Below are 24,990 nucleotides of genomic sequence, written 5' to 3'. Positions count from 1 at the left end.
CAAGGGCTTCCGTGTAGTGCAGGACAGTAGTGCAGTGCTGGTTGTCATCATGCTGGAGGAGGGTAAGCTTTTGTGTGAGGTCAGGAGGGGTTTGTGTGGATGTAGCAGAGCAGTGTGTGTATGAGGTGTACAGAGCGGAGCAGTGTGTGTATGAGGTGTACGGAGCGGAGCCGTGTGTGTATGAGGTGTACAGAGCGGAGCCGTGTGTGTATGAGGTGTACGGAGCGGAGCCGTGTGTGTATGAGGTGTACAGAGCGGAGCAGTGTGTGTATGAGGTGTACAGAGCGGAGCCGTGTGTGTATGAGGTGTACAGAGCGGAGCCGTGTGTGTATGAGGTGTACAGAGCGGAGCAGTGTGTGTATGAGGTGTACAGAGCGGAGCAGTGTGTGTATGAGGTGTACGGAGCGGAGCCGTGTGTGTATATGAGGTGTACGGAGCGGAGCCGGGTGTGTATGAGGTGTACAGAGCGGAGCAGTGTGTGTATGAGGTGTACGGAGCGGAGCCGTGGGTGTATGAGGTGTACAGAGCGGAGCAGTGTGTGTATGAGGTGTGCAAGGCGGAGCCGGGTGTGTATGAGGTGTACAAGGCAGAGCTGGGTGTGTATGAGGTGTACAAGGCAGAGCTGGGTGTGTATGAGGTGTACGGAGCGGAGCCGTGTGTGTATGAGGTGTACAAGGCAGAGCTGGGTGTGTATGAGGTGTACAAGGCAGAGCTGGGTGTATATGAGGTGTACAAGGCAGAGCTGGGTGTGTATGAGGTGTACGGAGCGGAGCCGTGTGTGTATGAGGTGTACAAGGCGGAGCTGGGTGTGTATGAGGTGTACGGAGCGGAGCCGTGTGTGTATGAGGTGTACAAGGCGGAGCCGGGTGTGTACGAGGTGTACGGAGCGGAGCCGTGTGTGTATGAGGTGTACAAGGCGGAGCTGGGTGTGTATGAGGTGTACGGAGCGGAGCCGTGTGTGTATGAGGTGTACAAGGCGGAGCTGGGTGTGTATGAGGTGTACGAAGCGGAGCCGGGTGTGTACGAGGTGTACGAAGCGGAGCCATGTGTGTACGAGGTATACGGAGCGGAGCCGTGTGTGCAAGGTGTACGGAGCGGAGCCGTGTGTGTACGAGGTGTACGGAGCGGAGCCATGTGTGTACGAGGTATACGGAGCGGAGCCGTGTGTGCAAGGTGTACGGAGCGGAGCCGTGTGTACGAGGTGTACGGAGCTGAGCCATGTGTGTACGAGGTATACGGAGCGGAGCCATGTGTGTACGAGGTGTACGGAGCAGAGCCGTGTGTGTATGAGGTGTACGGAGCGGAGCAGTGTGTGTACGAGGTGTACGGAGCGGAGCCATGTGTGTACGAGGTATACGGAGCGGAGCCATGTGTGTACGAGGTATACGGAGCGGAGCCGTGTGTGCAAGGTGTACGGAGCGGAGCCATGTGTGTACGAGGTGTACGGAGCGGAGCCATGTGTGTACGAGGTATACGGAGCGGAGCCGTGTGTGCAAGGTGTGCGGAGCGGAGCCGTGTGTACGAGGTGTACGGAGCGGAGCCATGTGTGTACGAGGTATACGGAGCGGAGCCGTGTGTGCAAGGTGTACGGAGCGGAGCCGTGTGTGTACGAGGTGTACGGAGCGGAGCCGTGTGTGTACGAGGTGTACGGAGCGGAGCCGTGTGTGTACGAGGTGTACGGAGCGGAGCCGTGTGTATGAGGTATACGGAGCGGAGCCGTGTGTGTACGAGGTGTACGGAGCGTAGCCGTGTGTGTACGAGGTGTACGGATCGGAGCCATGTGTGTACGAGGTATACGGAGCGGAGCCGTGTGTGCAAGGTGTACGGAGCGGAGCCGGGTGTGTACGAGGTGTACGGAGGGGAGCCGCATGTGCAATGTGTACGGAGCTCAGCCGCGTGTGTAGGAGTAACTATGTGTGGCCATTATACTGTAGGCAATATCATGTGTGGCCAATTGTACAGTATGGAGCATCATGTGTGGCCATTGTACAGTATAGAGCACTATGTGTGGCCATTGTACAGTATGGACAGGGGCGTAACTACCGCGGTTGCCACTGCGACCGGGCCCGGCAGGTCAGGGGCCCGGGGCCGGCAGGTCAGAGCAGGGCCGGACTGGCCATCGGGCACTTCTGGCAAATGCCAGAAGAGCCGGTGCCAGTCATGGGCTGCTCGATCCGCCTCCCCCCGCCACCGACTCACCCCCCCCGCCGTCGCATTCAACTATACCGGCGTCTATGACGCCGGTACAGTTAAATGCAATGACGGAGGAGAGAGCGTCTACAGACGCTCCCTCTCCCATCATTCCCCGCTCTGCCTCTGACACTGCAGGTGCGCGATGACGTCATATCATCGCGCACCTGCTGTGTCCCGGGCAGACTGCAGCCGAGCCTGAGATCGGAGCAGGAAGCAACGCTGGCAAGAGGAAAGGTAAGGAGAGTGTTTTTTTGTTTTTTTACTGGACTGTGGGGGCATTCTCGGGGGGGCGAGAGATGCGGGCTGTGCTGTATAGACCACTGTGCGGGCTGTGCTGGATAGACCACTGTGCGGGCTGTGCTGGATAGACCACTGTGCGGGCTGTGCTGGATAGACCACTGTGCGGGCTGTGCTGGATAGACCACTGTGCGGGCTGTGCTGGATAGACCACTGTGCGGGCTGTGCTGGATAGACCACTGTGCGGGCTGTGCTGGATAGACCACTGTGCGGGCTGTGCTGGATAGACCACTGTGCGGGCTGTGCTGGCACCCAACACCATATTGCAGTGCAGGGGATTCCTCCTGCACAGCAACAGTCCGAGGCGTATCTAGGGGAAGGGGGCAGCCGGGGCACGTGAGAGACAGGAAGCAGCTCCAGTCATCACGATGAGACAGCTTCTCAATCTGTTTTTTCCCCCTCATACATCTCATGTACCTCTGAATGAGATCGTATTTAAGAGAAAGCCAAAATAACCCCGGGACAGAAGGCGAGAGCAGGGGGGAGGTGCGGGACAGAGCCGCTTTAGTCAGGAGAAGCTGAGGAGCTGCAGCCGGTTTACATCAGCCACCCCTGTACCAGAGAGGAGATTGTGAGTTGTGTATATGAGCTGGTATCTCTGGTGTGTGTGTGTGTGTGTGTGTGTGTGTGTGTGTGTGATATCTGTAGTATGTGTGTGTGTGATATCTGTAGTGTGTGTGTGATAACTGTAGTATGTGTGTGATATCTGTAGTATGTCTGTGTGTGTGTGATATCTGTAGTGTGTGTGTGATATCTGTAGTGTGTGTTTGATATCTGTAGTGTGTGTGTGATAACTGTACTATGTGTGTGATATCTGTAATATGATGTGTGTGTGTGTGATATCTGTAGTGTGTGTGTGATATCTGTAGTGTGTGTGTGATATCTGTAGTATGTGTGTATGTGTGATATCTGTAGTGTGTGTGTGATATCTGTAGTATGATGTGTGTGTGTGTGTGATATCTGTAGTGTGTGTGTGATATCTGTAGTGTGTGTGTGTGAGGCAGCGGCGTAACTACCACGGTCACAGCTGCAAGCGGCTCTGGCAGGTCAGGGGGCCGTGTGTCCCCTTGAGCCTGTCTCCCTTATGCTTGTGTCCCCATGTGCCAGTCTCCCTTGCCCATTAGTCCCTGTGTGTCCCCATGTGCCTGTCTCCTATGTCCCCTTGTGCTTGTGTCAGTCTCCTTTGTCCCCTTGTGCTTGTGTCAGTCTCCTTCGCCCACTAGTCCCTGTGTGTCAGTCTCCCTTTCCCACTAGTCCCTGTGTGTCCCCTTGTGCCTGTCTCCCTTGTCCCCTTGTGCTTGTCCCTTGTCCCCGTGTGTCCCCGTGTGCCAGTCTCCCTTGTCCACTAGTCCCCATGTGCCCTTTGTGTCAGTCTCCCTTGCCCACTTGTCCCCATGTGCCCCTTGTGTCAGTCTCCCTTGCCCACTAGTCCCCTTGTAACCTTCTCCCCTGCCTCCTAGCCCCCATGTGTCCCCTTGTGCCTGTCTTCCTTGCCCACTTGTGCCCTCTCCCCTGCCCCCTAGTCACCATTTGCTCGTGTCTTTCTCACTGCCCCTGTATGGAGGGGCTGCATTATACTATGAGGGGGGCTGCATTGTATTCTATGGGGGTTACATTGAATTTTATGGCGGGGGGGGCCCCATTTGGAAGTTCGCACCGGGGCCCATAACTTTGTAGTTACGCCACTGCGTGGATCTCAAGTCTATGCTGTGGATGTGTTTTGCAACATGTGAATGAGATTTCTTAAAATGTTTTGCAATGTACTGGCACTGTTAAAAATGCAACGGAAAATCAGCTATGTCTCTGCATTGTGGGAACTTAGGTTCCTTTTTTCTAGGCTCTGGAAACTCAATACTCAAGGCATCTGCTGATTTAATTACTTCTTTTTCCTTTACTTGTGACCTTGTGAATATCCTCGAAACCTAGTTCAACAACATATGCATATCTAGTGTGTTACTGAGCATGGATACAGTCTCAGCAGTACACCTTTATGGAGGCAAATGCTTTTGACAGACTTATGAAATGAATAATTGATTTATTAACAGCTACTTACTTTTGAGTTTTCCATTATTTTCAACATTAAGTTTCAAGATATTTATATACATACTGTATAGTGCCAATATATTCTAAAACACAGGTAAGAAATAGTGGTCACTTCCAAATTTGAGCAGACATACAGGTGCTTCTCACAAAATTAAAATAGAATCAAAAAGTTAATTTATTTCAGTTCTTCAATGCAAAAAGTGAAACTTGTATATTATATAGAGCAGGGGTCCCCAACCTGTAGCTCGGGAGCCACATGTGGCTCGCGAGCCCGTGATGTGTGGCTAGCGGCTGCTTGCCAGCTTGGTGCATTAGCATCAGTTGTAAATAACTATTAAGAGCAGATCTCTAAATGGTGACATTTGTGTGTAGCCCTGTACAGAAGAGCAGATCTGAATGGAGGCGAGATAGGAAACCGTGGAGCTTGACATACTACCTTGGTGTGATTTCAGTGTCCGTAAATAACACCAGCTTAAAAAATTATTTTAAAATCCAAAATGTTGGTGTCACGGTTCTACCCCTCAGGGTGTCTGGGATGCAGTTACTGACAGCTCGGCCGTCCAGTCTGTTACAGGGGCGTGCTGAAGCTGTCAGTACTTTGATTGACAGCATGACCATCCAGTCTGGTTCAGGGGCGTGCTGAGTTGTTGGTGTGTTGATTGACAGCTCAACTAGCCAATCTGTGACTGGGAGGCATCGGCTGTCTCAGGAGTTCACTATCCCGGGTAATGGCCATGCCTTCTTAACTGAGCAGCTTCTCCTAGACCACTGCCAGACGTACATTCATCTTGTGAGGTTTGTGCTCCCTGTGCCTTGAGTTCTATATGCTTGATCTGTTGCCTGACCATGGACTTCGCTCTGACCATCCACCTGTTTAACCACTTCAGCTCTGATCCTTTATCCTATCGTACTCTGACCTTGGAATCTTACCTGACTACGCTTTTGGCTCTTCCTTCTGTTTATGACGTACCCTCCTGGCTTCTGACCTTGGACTCCCTGACCACTCTGACTCACGGCTTAGCCGTGAGAAAGTGACTAGCGTCACATTGCGTCTGGCTGCACACGCGTTGTGACCAGGTGGCGAATTTGATGCAGATGACTCAGGATCTGGAGGATTGCCAGAGTCTGGAGTCATCGCAATATCATGTGCAGGGTCAGATAAATAACTTGATGAAGACCTCCCATAGCCCCCCACTGCCGGCAGTGGCTGTGATGTCAGTATCCTCTGATGTACATGCAGCGCCCCAGAGTCCTGGTCGTTACAGTACTGTGGCTCCGCCGCTAAGGGGGGCTATGGTACGTCTGATGGCACTGAAGGAGTTCATCTGACCAGGTATCACAGACACCAATACATTTCACAGTCTGGCCTCCATGGGGAGCTAAGGGTACTATTCATTAGGCCACTCCTCACAGTCTGGTAAAACTGGGGGTTAGGCAGGAAGTTAGTGAGAACGCTGACTGGGTTGGAACCAGGCAACACCATGTGGCAGAGGGTGTTGTAGGGGAAGATTCGGTAGGGTCCCTGTCAGGGGTGGGATCCTGACAGAGGCCTGGCAATCAGAGAATAAAGCTACGGGACCGCGCCTGCACTTGATAGCGGCGGTGCCCTAAGAAAGGACAAGAAGCGAGATTTATTGTGCTGAGTGAGAAACGAGATCAACGCAACAGGGAGAAAGACCAGTAGGAGTCGTGCTGTTAGACCGAGGCAACATCCTACTGAGGCGTAACTAACCGGTGGCCGGAACGCCGAGGAAGTACAGAGTTCTAAGCATTACTTCAAACCAACGGCAGGGCAGAGAGCTATAGGCTGGCTGTCTCACCTACATCACCTACGCAGACATAGGGGGCAACTTGTGGAGAGGGGCGACTCTAGGGTCCCGGAAGAGCTCCGAGCCTTCCCGTCATACGGGTGCGTCCTACCATAAGATCTGGGGGACGAGATTAAGAAGAACATCAGAATCGAGTTGTGAGGGAACACGAGAAACAGACACAACAGTTGTGGGGACTATCCCGTAAGCACAGCAGGGGAGGACCACAACACATAAGCGCTAGAAGGAAGGCACAGATTTCCACCTGCGAAGGGAACTCTGGAGGTGCCATCGGACCGTCCGGACTTGCGCAGCCCGGCTAACCGTATTCCGGACTGAGGACCCAGAAGCCTTCAGTAAAGAGGTAAAGAGACTGCAACCTGGTGTCCTCGTTATTTACTGCACCGCACCACCACCACCATCCACATCTATTACTGTACGCCCCTCAGCAGGGTCACGGACCGGGTCTAGCCACCGTGACAACCCCAGAGCAGAGACTCAGAGGCCCGGTACCGGGTACCCCTCGGCCCTGCGGCAGTGGGGGCGCTACAACTTGGCATCACGAACAGGATCTACTTAAGCCTGAAGAATCGGGTCATGTGTGCCTTGGAACTGTGATTTATTATACTTGGACTGTGATTTATTGCAAAGACTGTGCTGTGCCACTTGCCGCCAAAATCCGCCGCCATTACAGCGCTGAGAGCGCAGGAGAAGAAGAAGGGCGTGGAGTGGGCGTAGACAAGCTGGAGAGCGCGAAAGACAATGGCCGCCCAGTCTAAATATTGTTGCATCCTAAGGGCGGGCCCGTCAACAGGGGAGATCCGCCTCCTGATCTTCTTTGGCGGGCGGAGACCGAAGAAACGAAACTATGACTCAGATGAGGTGGGACTGGAGACTAGAGAAGGCCTGCAGAAAAGGATGGCCCCGTATCGACCCCCGTCACCAGAGGATTATTCTGATATGCCCCCGCTGGAGGATCTGGATCCGTGGAAGCTGTCGATGGGGCATCCTTTGCCTGCGCGGTCCGCGGCCTGTGTGCCTTCCCCAGGGGGAAGGCGTGATGTTGGAGGAGTCACCCCAGGTAGGGGTACTGGGTGCCGCGACCCCCAGGGAGACCGCCTAAACTCTGCACCAGGCCCGGCCGCCGCTGCGGCCACTGGCGCCCCAGCATTCCTGCTGCCTGCTCCCAAAGAACCGGGGGGGCCAGACATGGGGCCCTTCCCTTGGGGAGAGTACAGGAATCACCTGATTGCGGAGTTCCAGCGGGAAGTGGAGCGGGAGGCACGTGGTGAGCTGCTGGAGGGCTCCCTGCCGAAGTGGGGCGTCGTGATTGTTTACCTGCCCCAGACAGGAAAGGGCTTCGTGCAGGAGATTGGGACTGCCTTGAGAGTCCGCATCACCTGGGATGAAGTGGAGCCCTGCCTGTGCGGAGACGGCGCCAAGTCCTTCCTGAAGCCGGGGGATGTGGTCACATATCGCCGGCACCTAAAGGGGAGCAGCTGGTGGGCCCGGGATATGCAGCGCTGCACCGCCGTTCTGGCGGTATCCCGAACCGAGGGGGAGGAGCTTGCCGCTGAAGCCGCTGCTGCCGCTGCCGCCAGCATCATCCATCAGCCCACGCAGACACTCATCGCAGCGCACGATCTGGTCGTGCAGAAGACCCGAACCCACGGGGTACACCTGGCCGCGGGAGTAAACTTGGAGTCCAGCTTATCCGGGCCGCAGAAAGCCACCTGCCAGGTAAAGCCTCGGTGGGGGCTGCCAGAAACTGAGTAATGAGTAAGCTTTAATGACTGTAAATAAGTTATTTGTTTTCATTGTTTTTCTCTGCTATTTTGCTGCTAAAACCCGTCTAGGGTTATTCTTAAAGGGATCCCTTTGTTGACCCAGGATCCCTATTGTTTTTGTTTGTTTTCTACGTTTTGCACAAGTTATCAAAGGACTGCTGAATCATGAACAATGCATGATACAAACTCCTTGTATATAGTTTGCACCTTCTTAAAGGTGCTCTCTACTGGTTTTACATAAAAGACGGACTGTTGTGGGGACTATCCCGTAAGCACAGCAGGGGAGGACCACAACACATAAGCGCTAGAAGGAAGGCATAGATTTCCACCTGCGAAGGGAACTCTGGAGGTGCCATCGGACCGGCCGGACTTGCGCAGCCCGGCTAACCGTATTCCGGACTGAGGACCCAGAAGCCTTCAGTATAGAGGTAAAGAGACTGCAACCTGGTGTCCTCGTTATTTACTGCACCGCACCACCACCACCATCCACATCTATTACTGTACGCCCCTCAGCAGGGTCACGGACCAGGTCTAGCCACCGTGACAACCCCAGAGCAGAGACTCAGAGGCCCGGTACCGGGTACCCCTCGGCCCTGCGGCAGTGGGGGCGCTACATACAGCTGGTCTCTCCTGAACCTGTCATATCCCTCCATGATAAATTTTCAGGAGAAAAAAAAAGACCAGTTTAGGGTATTCAGTAAGATCTGTAAGTTATTTTTTACACTGCACCTCCTGTTGTCAGGGGAGGAGTTCCAGCGGGTGGGAATATCATGTCCCTACTACAAGGGGGTCCTCAGACCTAGGTATTTTCTTTGTCTCCACAAGCCCCAGTGCGGTTTTCCGTTGATGCCTTTTTTGACAGTATATGTCTGATCTATGACAAACCCGACAGAATCCAGGTCGCTGAGGCTAAGATCATGAACCTGGCACAGGGGGGGTCGCACAGCTGAGGACTACTGTGCTGAACTTTGGCAGTGGTCCACCAAAGTTCTATGGAACGATGCTGCTCTCAGGTGCCAGTTCCAAAGAGGCCTTTCCGAGAAACTCAAGGATGCTCTGGTCCTCTATGACGCCCCTTGTTCTCTGATGGAGGCCATGACTCAGGCCATACGAATGGACCACAGAATCCGTGAGAGACAAGGTGAACAGCAGGCTGCATGTTATACTTCCCCAGAGCAGGCCCATTTATCCAATGTTAGAGCTGCCAGTCTTCGTGTTGCGGAAAGAAGATGAAGACAAGATCTCAGACTCTGTCTATACTGTGGTCTCTCTGGATATTTTCTTACGGATTGCCCAACTCGTCCTCAAGCTACCATCCCATGGGAAGAAAGTCTGAGCCTGGATGATGACCGAGGAGGTCACCCAGACTCCTAGGTACCTTTTTCTTCCTCTGACAAAGTACTGATACATACGATGATTTCCATTGAGAACCAGGTGTTATCAACATTGGCATTCACTGTGGGTCTGCTGCAAACTTTATTGATTTGGGACTGGTTCTGAAGTTAGTATTAGGGACAGTTAGTTTAGAAAGACTCATTCAAATTATTGCCCTTGACAAGACAGTTTGACCACATTTGGTCCTCCTCCCCTGTAGCTGCTGGATTTTTCTTTGTTAAAAAGAAAGATGGAGTCTCCGCCCTTGTCTTGATTTCCGGGACCTAGACAAGGTAACGCTTAAAAATACCTACCCACTTCCACTCATCCCAGACCTATATAATCAGCTTCTGGGGGCCAGGGTATTTTCTAAATTTGATATTAGAGGGGCTTACAATTTGATACGCATCCGGAAGGGTGATGAGTGGAAAATGGCTTTTTTTAACATCTGAGGGTCTGTTTGAAAACCTTGTCATGCCTTTCGGATTATCTAATGCACATGCACTTCAGAATTTTATGAATGATATTTTCTCTGATTGCATTGGATGGTTTGTTGTAATATACAGTACAGACAAAAAGTTTGGTCACACCTTCTCATTTAAAGATTTTTCTGTATTTTCATGACTATGAAAATTGAACATTCACACTGAAGGCATCAAAACTATGAATTAACACATGTGGAATTATATACTTAACAAAAAAGTATGAAACAACTGAAATTATGTCTTATATTCTAGGTTCTTCAAAATAGTCTCCTTTTGCTTTGATGACTGCTTTGCACACTCTTGGCATTCTCTTGATGAGCTTCAAGAGGTAGTCACCGGGAATGGTCTTCCAACAATCTTGAAGGAGATCCCAGAGATGCTTAGCACTTGTTGGCCCTTTTGCCTTCATGCTGCGGTCCAGCTCACCCCAAACCATCTCGATTGGGTTCAGGTCTGGTGACTGTGGAGGCCAGGTCATCTGGCGTAGCACCCCATCACTCTCCTTCTTGATCAAATATCCCTTACACAGCCTGGAGGTCTGTTAGAGGTAATTGTCCTGTTGAAAAATAAATGATGGTCCAACTAAACGCAAACTGGATGAAATAGCATACCGCTGCAAGATGCTGTGGTAGCCATGCTGGTTCAGTATGCCTTCAATTTTGAATAAATCCCCAACAGCGTCACCAGCAAAGCACTCCCACACCATCACACCTCCTCCTCCATGCTTCACGGTGGGAACCAGGCCTGTAGAGTCCATCCTTTCACCTTTTCTGCGTCGCACAAAGACACGGTGGTTGGAACCAAAGATCTCAAATTTGGACTCATCAGACCAAAGCACAGATTTCCACTGGTCTAATGTCCATTCCTTGTGTCCTTTAGCCCAAACAAGTCTCTTCTGCTTGTTGCCTGTCCCTAGCAGTGGTTTCCTAGCAGCTATTTTACCATGAAGGCCTGCTGCACAAAGTCTCCTCTTAACAGTTGTTGAGATGTGTCTGCTGCTAGAACTCTGTGTGGCATTGACCTGGTCTCTAATCTGAGCTGCTACTAACCTGTGATTTCTGAGGCTGGTGACTCAGATAAACTTAACCTCAGAAGCAGAGGTGACTCTTGGTCTTCCTTTCCTGGGGCGGTACTCATGTGAGCCAGTTTCTTTGTAGCTCTTGATGGTTTTTGCCACTGCACTTGGGGACACTTTCAAAGTTTGCCCAATTTTTCGGACTGACTGACCTTCATTTCTTAACCCCTTACTGACCTCGAACGGGATAGTACGTCCGAGGTCAGCTCCCCTGCTTTGATGCAGGGCTCCGGCGGTGAGCCCGCATCAAAGCCGGGACATGTCAGCTGTTTTGAACAGCTGACATGTGCCCGCAATAGCGTCAGGTGAAATCGCGATTCACCCGCCGCTATTAACTAGTTAAATGCCGCTGTCAAACGCAGACAGCGGCATTTAACTACCGCATCCGGCCGGGCGGCCGGATATGAGCGCATCGCCGACCCCCGTCACATGATCGGAGTGCCAAAATACCTGTCTTTAGACAGGGAGGCAGGTCCTCACTCCTCAGCTTGAACCGCTACTCTGCCGTCACTCCAATCTTCAGGCGATTTCAGCGCCGCCCCCTCAGTGCTGTTTACGCTTCAAAACCGGCGCCTGCGCTGTGTAATACTGTGCTGCGCAGGCACAGTAAGCTCTGGCCGTCTGACGTCCCAGCCAGGCTTGCAGACTGCGCCTGCGCAGCACAGTAGTACACAGCGCAGGCGCCGGTTTTGAAGCGTAAACAGCGCTGAGGGGGCGGCGCCAAAATCGCCTGAAGATTGGAGTGACGGCAGAGTAGCGGTTCAAGCTGGGGAGTGAGGACCCGCCTCCCTGTCTAAAGATAGTTATTTTGGCTAACTTTCAAATCGCTTTATTTTGGGAATACTTGAACCAAAAACTAAAAGAGCCACCTTGTTAGAATGCAGCATTACTGCTGCACAAGGTGGCTCTTTTAGTCTATAACGGCTGGAGGGGGGTGACAGTGGCCCTTTAAACCTGACAGGGCACACCTGTGAATTGAAAACCATTCCCGGTGACTACCTCTTGAAGCTCATCAAGAGAATGCCAAGAGTGTGCAAAGCAGTCGTCAAAGCAAAAGGTGGCTACTTTGAAGAACCTAGAATATAAGACATATTTTCAGTTGTTTCACACTTTTTTAAGTATATAATTCCACATGTGTTAATTCATAGTTTTGATGCCTTCAGTGTGAATGTACAATTTTCATAGTCATGAAAATACAGAAACATCTTTAAATGAGAAGGTGTGTCCAAACTTTTGGTCTGTGCTGTATTTATACACACACAGAGACTGTATACATTATATATCTATATGTATCTATACACACAGACTGTATACAGTATATATTTGTATCTACACACAGAGACTGTATACAGTATATAGCTATATACACAGAGACTGTATACAGTATATATATGTAGCTATATACACAGAATGTATACAATATATATCTATGTATCTACACACAGAGAGACTATTCAAATTCAAAGAAGCTTTATTGGCAGGACCAAATAAACATTAGTTTTGCCAAAGCACGTGTACAGTAGGGAATAGGGAGTAGGGACTGTGGGGATAATGGGTGGGGACTGTGGGGATAATGGGTGGGGACTGTGGGAACAATGTATGGGGTACAGCGTGGGGCCTAAGGAACTCTATGGCATATCATGGTTGTCAGTCTATGGCACGCGCTCACATACTGCGCTGCTATCTCCACTGCGCTCTCTTCTTCCCCCAGCAGGATATACAGTATGTTTTTTCTTTCTCCTTCATGGAGCTGAAATCCAGGAAGAGATCGGAGAAGTCTCCTGAAGTGTGTGTCCCCCACTGCTGAGTATTTGGGGCAGTGTAGCAGGAAGTGGGTCTCATCCTCCAGGGTCTCCAGGTCACAGTGTAGGCACAGTCTGTCCTCCCTGGGCTTGTAGCTCTGTCTGTGCCGGCCAACCTCGATGGCCAGATTGTGGGCACTGAGTCTATACTGGCTCAGGATCTGGCAGTCTCTGGGGTCCGATAGACCACAGACTGGCTCTATATCTGGAGAAACTATCTGAAGACTCTGGTACATGGTCAGTTTCTGTGAGCTGCTGATCTCATTCCTCTAGACACTGATGTACCTCTCCGCCCCTCCTCTACCATCTTCCTGATTGTATATATACACAAACCAAAGATGATATTGGGTCAGGAAATATGGTATAAAACAACAATACTTTATTATTAAAATTGACATCCAGTTTATAGAGATGATGTAAGAACGTAGTCTAAAACAGTGCTGTAAGAAAAAAGTTATAGCAGGAGGCATGTAAACAGGAGGACTCACTCAATAAAGATATAATTCTAGACACAGCAATAATTTTCAAAATTTAGACAAGTTGGTTTAAATCACCAAAAAGGAAGGGATAACCTCATGGAGATAAATATTCAGATAATACAACACAAGTCCCTACCAGTCAGGATTACCCACAAACGCGCTGCATCCCTCTCAGCAGTGGAAGCTTTAGGTAGCAGACATAAATCCCTGCTACGCAGCCATTAAACTAATAGCAACCATCCCATAGCCATGATAGTGTAATAATATGGCAATTATAAGCATATACCCACCGCAAAAGATAGATCCTCCTGGAACACGCCTCCGCCACAACGCGCGTTTCGGTGAAAACAACCTTCGTCAGGGGGCATTAAACTCATACTGTAGTGTGTCTTAAAAAGGGTTGAACCCGGAAGTGCTTGGCATGTGTGTCCCGGAACTAAAGCAGCGCTGCCCTAGCAACCCGAAACGCTCGTGCGCGCTGAGATACTGCGGCTAGAAAGAGGCGTCACGGGGGCCCCACATGATCACCAACCACCCAGCCGAGACCCGGACCCGCACTTGCGCAGAGGAGCAGGGCAACGCCGAATAAAAAGACATAAGTATAGAAACAGTAATGTGGCGATTCAATGCTGCTAGCCAGGTACGGCTCAATGCGGCATAGAGATTAACAACCCATTACATATAATAACGGACCCTGCCAGTCACCGATCACAAAAGTAGAAATTCAGTAAAGAGAACCGCCACCAAGAAAAAAATCTTAATAACTACAGGATACAACTTAGAATACCAAAAAATCGTACATAACAGATGCAGCTCCTGAAACGTATATAAAGCTCTATATAACAATCCTATTACCATCGCTCAATAACAATCCATACATTAATGGATCCAAGATAATACAATAATGGGGTAAAGAAAACACTCCCTTATACATGAACAATGTACAACCCAGCCAAATATAGTCAGACTAATAAGACATTAATATCCAATAACAAAAAGTCAAATACAGTTTTAATACAGGACTGGTCATACAAATAGTGTCCACCAGGTTAAGTATTATTAGTCCATTATTCATATGGGAGTCAAGATCTTCTATCACGGCATACTCAGGATCCGACATCAGACAGGTAACTTCCATCACAACCCAGATCACAGAATAAAGCCACAACCAAAACTAGGAAAAAAGCATATAAAGTTAAAAACACTAAAAACAACAATACAACAAAATACAACACTTATCAGGACGGCGACTAAGGATAGTGGGCTGACGGCGAGGCACCTAACGATGAGTATCAATTGGGCAGATCTGATTATGGTCATTGAATATTAATAGGGGCTTTGTTTGCCTACGGCATTGGTATTTATATCAATATTGTTAATCATCACCTATCGGGCAGGTTGCCCAGTTTTGGACATATTAACTAGTCTATTGATACAATGCTGTTTGTGATCTACGTTATAGGTGCTTTCGGATTGTGGTCATCAATTCCTGGTCCAAATTAGAGTGGCTAGGCATCACTCATGCCCGTCAATAGCCCACTACATGTTCTCCATTGTTTTTATATTCACGGTGTTGGGGTGTAGGATTCCCTATATACAGGATCAATTTTGTTTAGTATTTGAGGGGTACCTTTAGTGTATCAAATATTGTGTGGGTAGAGGGACCCACTGGCAATACTAGGGATTTTTAGGGACCCCAGGGCAAGCCGGCGTGGAGTGGGGGCGCCGCAACGTTCCCCCTAGGGCACCAACCCCCACTGATAGGCAGCCATCAGTACAGGTACTATTTAGGGATTTTTTTCCTTCCCCTAACATCAGTTTTTTCTCGGTGTGTTTTTGTTTGTTTTGGTGTAGCCACAGGTTGGTGGCATTTTAGACTATTACAATAAATAATTTGTTTTGGGGTTTCATATGAATACCATATTTTATTATCCCAAATTGAAATAAATATAAGAATTCTCTGTAACCAGTGGGGATGGCTTGTATAATGTGGCCAGGATGAGAGGACGAGGCATGCAACAACGGGTTACTGGATGTGGGCTTACGGTAAATATCCATCTGCAATTCCCCCCAGTCATCTTTTTTAATTACCACATCCAGAAAGTCAATAGTATCCTTGTTAGACCTATAGGTTAGTGCAATATTCAAATTATTAGCATTCAATGATGCCATAAAATCCTGAAGACTTAATATAGATCCCTGCCAGATCATAAATATATCGTCGATGTACCGCGCCCAAAAAAGGACGCGGCCCACCGACGACTCACGATCCGGCAGGGGGAGGTCCCTCTCCCACAGCCCCAGGAACAGGTTGGCGTAAGCCGGGGCAAAGGGAGCCCCCATAGCTGTTCCCTGGAGCTGCAGGTAGAAGGACCCCTTGAAAACTAAAAAGTTATGAGGTAAAGAAAATTCCAATAACCTATAAATCAAAGTGGCCAAGTCGCTAGGTAAATTAGACATCCCCAAGAAAAAATCAATGGCCCGTAGGCCATCCTGATGTCTAATACTGGTGTACAGCGATTCAACATCAGCTGTCACCAGTATTTCGTCTTCCTCCAGATGTATACTATCTACTCGCCTTAATAAATCACCAGTGTCCCTAAGAAATGAGGGAAGGCTCTCGACTAAGGGCTGTAACTTAGAATCGATCCACTGGTTAACCTTTTCCAGATAGTTGCCCCTTCCCGAAATTATTGGGCGACCAGGGGGCATCTGCGTGTCCTTGTGGACCTTTGGCAAGAGGTAGAACGTAGGGATCGTCGGTTCGGCAATCACCAAGGCTACGGCTGGTTCACTAGTAATTGTCTCCTCCTCTCTTGCACCTTTTATAATATTGGTTAGTTGACGCAAATAAGCGGACAAGGGGTTAAATGTTAATTTCCTATAACATGTCTGATTATTCAGTTGACGATAGGTCTCTTTCTCATAAAGACAATAAACATAAGGATGAAGGACCACGGGGAGATCAAAACATTCAACACCGCGGAGACACCATCACGTGTTTCTCAACGCAGTGATCCAGAACACTGCCCCCATCCCCTTTGGGAAATATGCAAATGCATGTAGAAAAGCCACAGAGACACCATCACGTGTTTCTCAACGCAAGCAATGAATAGCCAGGTCTTTCACCAGGAAGGAACAACCACGGGAAGGGCAGCATCCAATAAAGGAAAACCACCTATGCCAAAACATGGTATCCATCCACAGACAGCTGTTTCGGGGTATTTGCCCCTCATCAGTGTGGAGTAGGAAGCTGGCTATTAGGAGCAGTGCCTAGTGAAAAGGCTATAAACATAAGGATGAATGACCTCGGGGAGATCAAAACATCCAACACCGCGGAGACACCATCACGTGTTTCTCAACGCAGTGATCCAGAACACTATCTCGTGAAAGACCTGGCTATTCATTGCTTGCGTTGAGAAACACGTGATGGTGTCTCCGCGGCTTTTCTACATGCATTTGCATATTTCCCATAAGGGATGGGGGCAGTGTTCTGGATCACTGCATTGAGAAACCCATGATGGTGTCTCCGCGGTGTTGGATGTTTTGATCTCCCCGAGGTCATTCATCCTTTTGTTTATAGCCTTTTCACTAGGCACTGCTCCTAATAGCCAGTTTCCTACTCCACACTGATGAGGGACAAATACCCCGAAACAGCTGTCTGTGGATGGATACCATGTTTTGGCATAGGTGGTTTTCCTTTATTGGATGCTGCCCTTCCCGTGGTTGTTCCTTCCCGGTGAAAGACCTGGCTATTCATTGCTTGCCTTGAGAAACACGTGATGGTGTCTCCGCGGCTTTTCTACATGCATCTTTCTCATAAAGAGTCTTTGGCCAAATCACCACATTTCCCCCCTTGTCCGCTGGTTTAAAGACTACATCTGGAAGGTTCCGAAGGACATGCAGACGCCCCCTCTCCTCCCTTGTAAGGTTGTCCCTATAGATATGGGGAGGAATCTCCAAAAAGTCTTTAGTTACTAATTGTACGAATAACTCCACATTGGGACAGGTGGAGAGGGGAGGGAACTTTTTAGATCTCGGGCGAATCGATGTCGGAATCCTACCTCCTTCAGGGGTACTATGTTCAATGGCAAGTTCCTCCAGAGTACGTAAGGCTACCTGTTCTTCCTCTGTGGGAAACAATGCGACCAGGTTACCATCAGAAAAATGTTTCTTAAACACTAATGCTCTAGCAAATAGGTGGAGATCCTTCACCGCACCAAAGACATCAAACAGTGCCGCCGGGGAAAATGACAAACCCTTCTCCAATAACATCAAATCAGTATCGGTGATCTTCCCGATTGTGGCTTTTGTCAGGTTGTTTTGGTTGACGATTCAGTCAGGTTGGGTTTGGGTGAGCTGTTCTAGGGGTCCTGGTTGGTGGGGACCACCTATATGTAGCATGACTTTATGGTGATTGGAGCTTGGGTTGCTACTCTGTAGGTGAGCCTGGAAGGCAGCGCCCTCTTCAGGACTGCTAGGTGCAGTGAGAATCTGCGCAGCTCAACCCGACAGGCACTGTTGGTGGTGCTCTTGCAGCACCCCAGAGTCATGGTTGCTGCAGTAATGTCGCTCTTCCACCAGGGGGAGTGATATTACGTCTGATGGTACTAAAGGAGTTCACCTGACCAGGTATCACAGTCACACACTACACTTCACACTCCAGTCCACCAGGGGGAGCCTTGCTTCTATCTATTAGGGCACTCCTCACACACGGGTAAAACTGGTGGGTTGGATAGGAAGTCAGTGAGAAGCTGCCTGGGTTTGACCCAGAGAGGACCTGTCAGGCAGAGAGGGGGAGAAGGAGGAACATCTGAGCTGCAGACAGAGGGTCTCTGTCAGGGGTGGGATCCTGACAGAAGCCAAGCACGAGATAGAACGTTACGGAGCTGCGCCTGCACCTCAAGCAGCAGCATCCTAAGAAAGGACACGAAGTGAAGTATATTGTGGAGAGTGAGAAACGAAGTCACAGCACAAGGAGATAATACCAGGAGTTCTGCCCCGAGATCGGCAGCCTCCTTCTGAGGTGTGTAGCCGGTGGCAGGAACACCGAGGGAGTAATTGACTCTACGCATTACTTCAGAGACCGGCAGGACAGTCAATTTCAAGTTGGCTGCCCGACCTTAATACCTAAGAAGACACGGAGGCAAATTGTGGGAGAGGGGCGTCTCTAGGGTCCCTATAAATAAGCTCCAGGCCTACCCCGTCATATGGGTTGTCCTATCTACACCATCTTGGGGACAGAGAGAGAGAACATCAGAAACATCCACAAAAGTTGTGAGGACTATCCCGTGGTGCTCAGCAGGGAGGTACTACAACACACAGGCGCTAGTAGGAAGGCCACTGATTTCCACCTGGATAAAGGAACTCTGGATGTGCCTTCGGACCGGCCGGACTCAGCCTGCCCTGTGAACGGTACTCTGGACTGTGGACCCTGAAGTTTTCAGTAAAAGGAAAAGAGACTGCAACCTTTGTGTCCTCGTTATTCATTGCGCCTTACATCATCCACTATCACCATCTACACATCTGGGAAGCCCTGGGGACATACTTCACCTGTGGGAAGGTATACCATCTGGCTGCCATTCCATCACCCCAGGGGACCCCTAAGCAGTGTCGGTCACCCTGACCGAACACCACAGGTGGCGTCACGAACACCGTACAAACTTCACCTTTAATTGGACGCCCCTCAAAGGGCCACGGACCGGGTCGGGCCACCGTGACATCCCCAGAAGAGAGAGAGATAGATCCGGTGCCGAGTACCCCATTGCTCTTACGCGTGGGGGCGCTCCAAATCTTGGCGTCACGAACAGGATCTACTTAAGCCTGAAAAATCGGGTCATGTGCGCCTAACAACTGTGCCAGAACTGTATTGGAACTGTGATTTGCTTAAAGACTGTGTATTGCCATTTGTCGCCAAAATTTCCGCCAAAACCGCCGCCATTACCGCGCCACGAGGAGCGCAGGAGAAGAAGAAGGGCGTGGAGTTGTGGGCGTGAATGAACTGAGACGCGCAAAGAATAATGGCCGCCCAACCTAAATATTTCTGTACCTTGATGACGTGTCCGTCTGCAGCCGAAATCCGCCTCCTGATCCTCAATGGCGGGCGGAAACAAAGAAAACGAAACCGCCCACGAAGGAGAGCGGGAAAAGGACGAGGAAGGAGCCAGCCACGTGGAGGACGCCATGTCCAGCCACCCGGGACCAGAGCGTGGGGTTGGAGCAGAGGATTCCCCCAGCCACCTGGAGAGACACCGCGGCCAGGCATCACCCGTTGGCCCTGACTTCCTGCTGGCCGTCATAGAAGGGCTCAACTACCAACTCCTGTGGACGCAGCTGAGCACTGAGGCTGGGTGGAAGAAGACCTTCTTCGAAAGCCTCACCAGACATCTGTCGGCGACCTCATCTGGTCCGGAGCAAGAAAGAAGTTCCAGCGCTCCGAAGCCAGAAAGCAAGGCCCTGCCGGAAGGAGAGATGCTGCAAACAGTGATAACAACGCCGCAGCACAAGGCTGTTGTGAATTCTGCTCTACAAGGCTGTTGTGAATTCTGCTCTTGGGCTCCCTCCGGTGGTTGTTGGTGGTAGTGCAGTTGTCTTGGGGTTGTAATCCGGGCAGGTGTTTCTGCTGATTGCAGCTCTATTAGGTATTTAGGTGTGCAGGCTCCATGAGTCAGTGCCAGTTGTCCATTGTACTTGGAGGGATTGCATCTCTCTCTGGCTCCTCGTGCCATGCTGCCAATTCAGATAAGATAAGTGTCTGTTTTTTGTCTCTGTGCACACATGCAGTGTGCTTTGCAATTCAGTGCAATTTGTTGTTTTTTTTGTCCAGCTTAGACTTTGTTTGGATTTTTCAGTCATGCTGGATTCTCAGGAGATGCAGATGTACTTTCTATGTCTTTAGTTAGATGTGGAATATTTGTATTATCTGCTGTGGATATTTTTAGGATTTTAATACTGACCACTTAGAATTCTGTCCTATCCTTTTCTATTTAGCTAGAAGTGCCTCTTTTGCTAAATCCTGTTTTTCTGCCTGCGTGTGTCTTTCCTCTTATACTCACAGTCAATATTTGTGGGGGGCTGCCTATCCTTTGGGGTTCTGCTCTGAGGCAAGATAGAATTCCCATTTCTATCTATAGGGGTATTTAGTTCTCCGGCTGTGTCGAGGTGTCTAGGACGTGTTAGGTACATCTCACGGCTACTTCTAGTTGCGGTGTTACTTTAGGGTTTGCGGTCAGTACAGGTACCACCTACTCCTGAGAAAGTCTTTCATGCAGCTCCAAGGTTACCAGATCATAACAGTACAACTGGCCAATAATGAGTTAAATGCATCTCAGAAGATGGGAAGAAAGAGCCTTTTTTTTTTCTGTAGTCTGCTTTGGCTTTTCTTCCCTCTTTTCCTCTGGGTGACTGAGGAGTCTTGTGCTAGCATGGATGTTCAGGGATTAGTTTCTCGTGTAGACCAGCTTGCCACTAGGGTACAGGGTATTTCTGATTATATTACTCAGACTCCGCTTTTAGAGCCTAGGATTCCTACTCCTGATTTGTTTTTTGGGGACAGATACAAATTTTTGAGTTTTAAAAACAACTGTAAACTGTTTTTTGCTCTGAAGCCTCGTTCCTCTGGTGATCCCATTCAGCAGGTTAAAATTGTCATATCCCTGCTGTGTGGCGACCCTCAGGATTGGGCATTTTCCCTGGAATCTGGGAATCCGGCCTTGCTTAATGTAGATGCCTTTTTCCAGGCTCTAGGATTATTATATGATGAGCCAAATTCTGTGAATCAAGCGGAGAAGACCTTGTTGGCCCTGTCTCAGGGTCAAGAAGCGGCAGAATTGTATTGTCAGAAATTTAGAAAATGGTCTGTGCTGACTAAATGGAATGAGGATGCTTTGGCGGCAATTTTCAGAAAGGGTCTTTCTGAATCTGTCAAAGATGTTATGGTGGGGTTTCCCACGCCTGTTGGTCTGAGTGATTCTATGTCTCTGGCCATTCAGATCGATCGGCGCTTGCGGGAGCGCAGAACTGTGCGCGCTGTGGCGTTGTCCTCAGAGCAGATGCCTGAGCCTATGCAGTGTGATAGGATTCTGTCTAGAACGGAACAACAAGGATTCAGACGTCAGAATAGGTTGTGTTTTTATTGTGGCGATGCTTCTCATGTCATTTCAGTCTGCCCAAAGCGTACAAAGAGAATCGCTAGTTCAGTTACCATCGGAACTGTACAATCTAAATTTCTGTTATCTGTGACATTGATCTGCTCATTGTCGTCATTTTCTGTCATGGCGTTCGTGGATTCAGGCACCGCTTTGAACTTAATGGACTTTGAATTTGCCAGGCGTTGTGGTTTCCCCTTGCAGTCTTTGCAGAACCCTATTCCTTTAAGGGGCATTGATGCTACACCTTTGGCTAAAAATAAACCCCAGTTTTGGACACAGGTGACCATGTGCATGGCGCCAGCCCATCAGGAAGATTGTCGTTTTCTGGTGTTGCATAATTTGCATGATGCTATTGTGCTGGGTTTTCCATGGTTGCAGATACATAATCCTGTGTTGGATTGGAAGTCTATGTCTGTGACTAGTTGGGGTTGTCAGGGGGTTCATAATGACGTTCCTGTGATGTCAATCTCCTCTTCATCCTCTTCTGAAGTTCCAGAGTTTTTGTCTGATTTTCAGGATGTATTCGATGAGCCCAAGTCCAGTTCCTTTCCACCGCATAGGGACTGTGATTGTGCTATTGACTTGATTCCAGGCTGTAAGTTTCCTAAGGGCTGACTTTTCAACCTGTCTGTGCCGGAACATACCGCCATGCGGAGTTATGTTAAGGAGTCTTTGGAAAAAGGGCATATTCGGCCATCTTCTTCACCGTTGGGAGCGGGATTTTTTTTTGTTGCTAAGAAGGATGGCTCCTTGAGACCCTGTATTGATTATCGCCTCTTGAATAAGATCACTGTCAAGTTTCAATACCCTTTACCTTTGCTTTCCGATTTGTTTGCCAGGATTAAGGGGGCTAGTTGGTTTACTAAAATTGACCTTCGGGGGGCATATAATCTTGTTCGTATTAAGCAGGGTGACGAATGGAAAACTGCGTTTAATACGCCCGAAGGCCATTTTGAATATCTTGTGATGCCATTCGGACTCTCTAATGCTCCATCTGTTTTTCAGTCCTTCATGCATGATATCTTCCGGAATTATCTTCATAAATTCATGATTGTATATTTGGATGACATCTTAATTTTTTCCGATGATTGGGAGTCTCATGTGAAACAGGTCAGGATGGTATTTCAGATCCTTCGTGATAATGCTTTGTTTGTGAAGGGGTCTAAGTGTCTCTTTGGAGTGCAGAAGGTTTCTTTTTTGGGCTTCATTTTTTCTCCCTCATCTATAGAGATGGATCCGGTTAAGGTTCAGGCCATTCATGATGGGATTCAGCCCACATCCGTGAAGAGCCTTCAGAAATTTTTGGGCTTTGCTAATTTTTATCGCTGTTTCATTGCTAACTTCTCCAGTGTGGTTAAGCCCCTGACCGATTTGACGAAGAAGGGCGCTGATGTGACGAATTGGTCCTCTGTGGCTGTCTCTGCCTTTCAGGAGCTTAAACGCCGATTTACTTCTGCCCCGGTGTTGCGTCAGCCAGATGTTTCTCTTCCGTTTCAGGTTGAGGTTGACGCTTCTGAGATTGGGGCAGGGGCCGTTTTGTCTCAGAGGAATTCTGATGGTTCCTTGATGAAACTGTGTGCCTTCTTTTCCCGTAAGTTTTCGCCTGCTGAACGCAATTATGATGTCGACAATTGTGAGTTGTTGGCTATGAAGTGGGCGTTTGAGGAATGGCGACATTGGCTTGAGGGAGCCAAGCACCGTATTGTGGTCTTGACCGATCATAAAAATCTGATTTACCTTGAATCTGCCAAATGGTTGAATCCTAGACAGGCTCGATGGTCCCTGTTTTTCTCCCGTTTTGATTTCGTGGTTTCGTATCTTCCGAGTACTAAGAATATTAAGGCTGATGCCCTCTCTAGGAGTTTGTTGCCCGATTCTCCTGAGGTACTTGAGCCGGTCGGCATTCTGAAGGAAGGGGTGGTCCTTTCTGCCATTTCCCCTGATTTGCGACGGGTTCTGCAGGAATTTCAGGCTGACAAACCTGACCGCTGTCCAGTGGGGAAACTGTTTGTTCCTGATAGATGGACTAGTAGAGTGATTTCTGAGGTTCATTGTTCTGTGTTGGCTGGCCATCCTGGTATTTTTGGTACCAGAGATTTGGTTGGTAGGTCCTTTTGGTGGCCTTCTTTGTCACGTGATGTGCGTTCTTTTGTGCAGTCCTGTGGGACTTGTGCGCGGGCCAAGCCTTGTTGTTCCCGTGCTAGTGGGTTGCTTTTGCCTTTGCCGGTCCCTGAGAGGCCCTGGAAGCATATTTCTATGGATTTTATTTCAGATCTTCCGGTTTCCCAGAGGATGTTGGTTATCTGGGTGGTTTGTGACCAGTTTTCTAAAATGGTTCATTTGGTGCCTTTGCCTAAATTGCCTTCCTCTTCTGATTTGGTTCCGTTGTTTTTTCAGCATGTGGTTCGTTTGCATGGTATTCCGGAGAATATTGTGTCTGACAGAGGTTCCCAGTTTGTTTCTAGGTTTTGGCGGGCCTTTTGTGCTAGACTGGGCATTGATTTGTCTTTTTCTTCCGCATTTCATCCTCAGACAAATGGCCAGACCGAGCGAACTAATCAGACTTTGGAAACTTATTTGAGATGCTTTGTGTCTGCAGATCGGGATGATTGGGTGGCTTTCTTGCCATTGGCCGAGTTTGCCCTTAATAATCGGGCTAGTTCGGCTACCTTGGTTTCGCCCTTCTTTTGTAATTTTGGTTTTCATCCTTGTTTTTCTTCGGGGCAAGTTGAACCTTCTGATTGTCCTGGTGTGGATTCTGTGGTTGACAGGTTGCAGCAGATTTGGGCTCATGTGGTGGACAATTTGGTGTTGTCTCAGGAGGAGGCTCAGCGTTTTGCTAACCGTCGTCGGTGTGTTGGTTCCCGGCTTCGGGTTGGGGATTTGGTCTGGTTGTCTTCCCGTCATGTTCCTATGAAGGTTTCTTCTCCTAAGTTTAAGCCTCGGTTTATTGGTCCTTAAAGGATTTCTGAGATTATCAATCCGGTGTCTTTTCGTTTGGCCCTTCCGGCCTCTTTTGCCATCCATAATGTTTTCCATAGATCTTTATTGCGGAAATATGTGGTGCCCGTTGTTCCCTCTGTTGATCCTCCTGCTCCTGTGTTGGTTGATGGGGAGTTGGAGTATGTGGTTGAGAAGATTTTGGATTCTCGCTTTTCGAGGCGGAGGCTTCAGTACCTTGTCAAATGGAAGGGTTATGGCCAGGAGGATAATTCTTAGGTTTTTGCCTCTGATGTCCATGCTGCTGATTTGGTCCGTGCCTTTCATCTGGCTCGTCCTGATCGGCCTGGGGGCTCTGGTGAGGGTTCGGTGACCCCTCTTCAAGGGGGGGTACTGTTGTGAATTCTGCTCTTGGGCTCCCTCCGGTGGTTGTTGGTGGTAGTGCAGTTGTCTTGGGGTTGTAATCCGGGCAGGTGTTTCTGCTGATTGCAGCTCTATTAGGTATTTAGGTGTGCAGGCTCCATGAGTCAGTGCCAGTTGTCTATTGTACTTGGAGG

Source organism: Ranitomeya variabilis, chromosome 5 (genome assembly GCF_051348905.1).
Source record: "Ranitomeya variabilis isolate aRanVar5 chromosome 5, aRanVar5.hap1, whole genome shotgun sequence".
Classification (NCBI taxonomy): Eukaryota; Metazoa; Chordata; class Amphibia; order Anura; family Dendrobatidae; genus Ranitomeya; species Ranitomeya variabilis.
Note: the sequence above shows the minus strand (reverse complement) of the source record.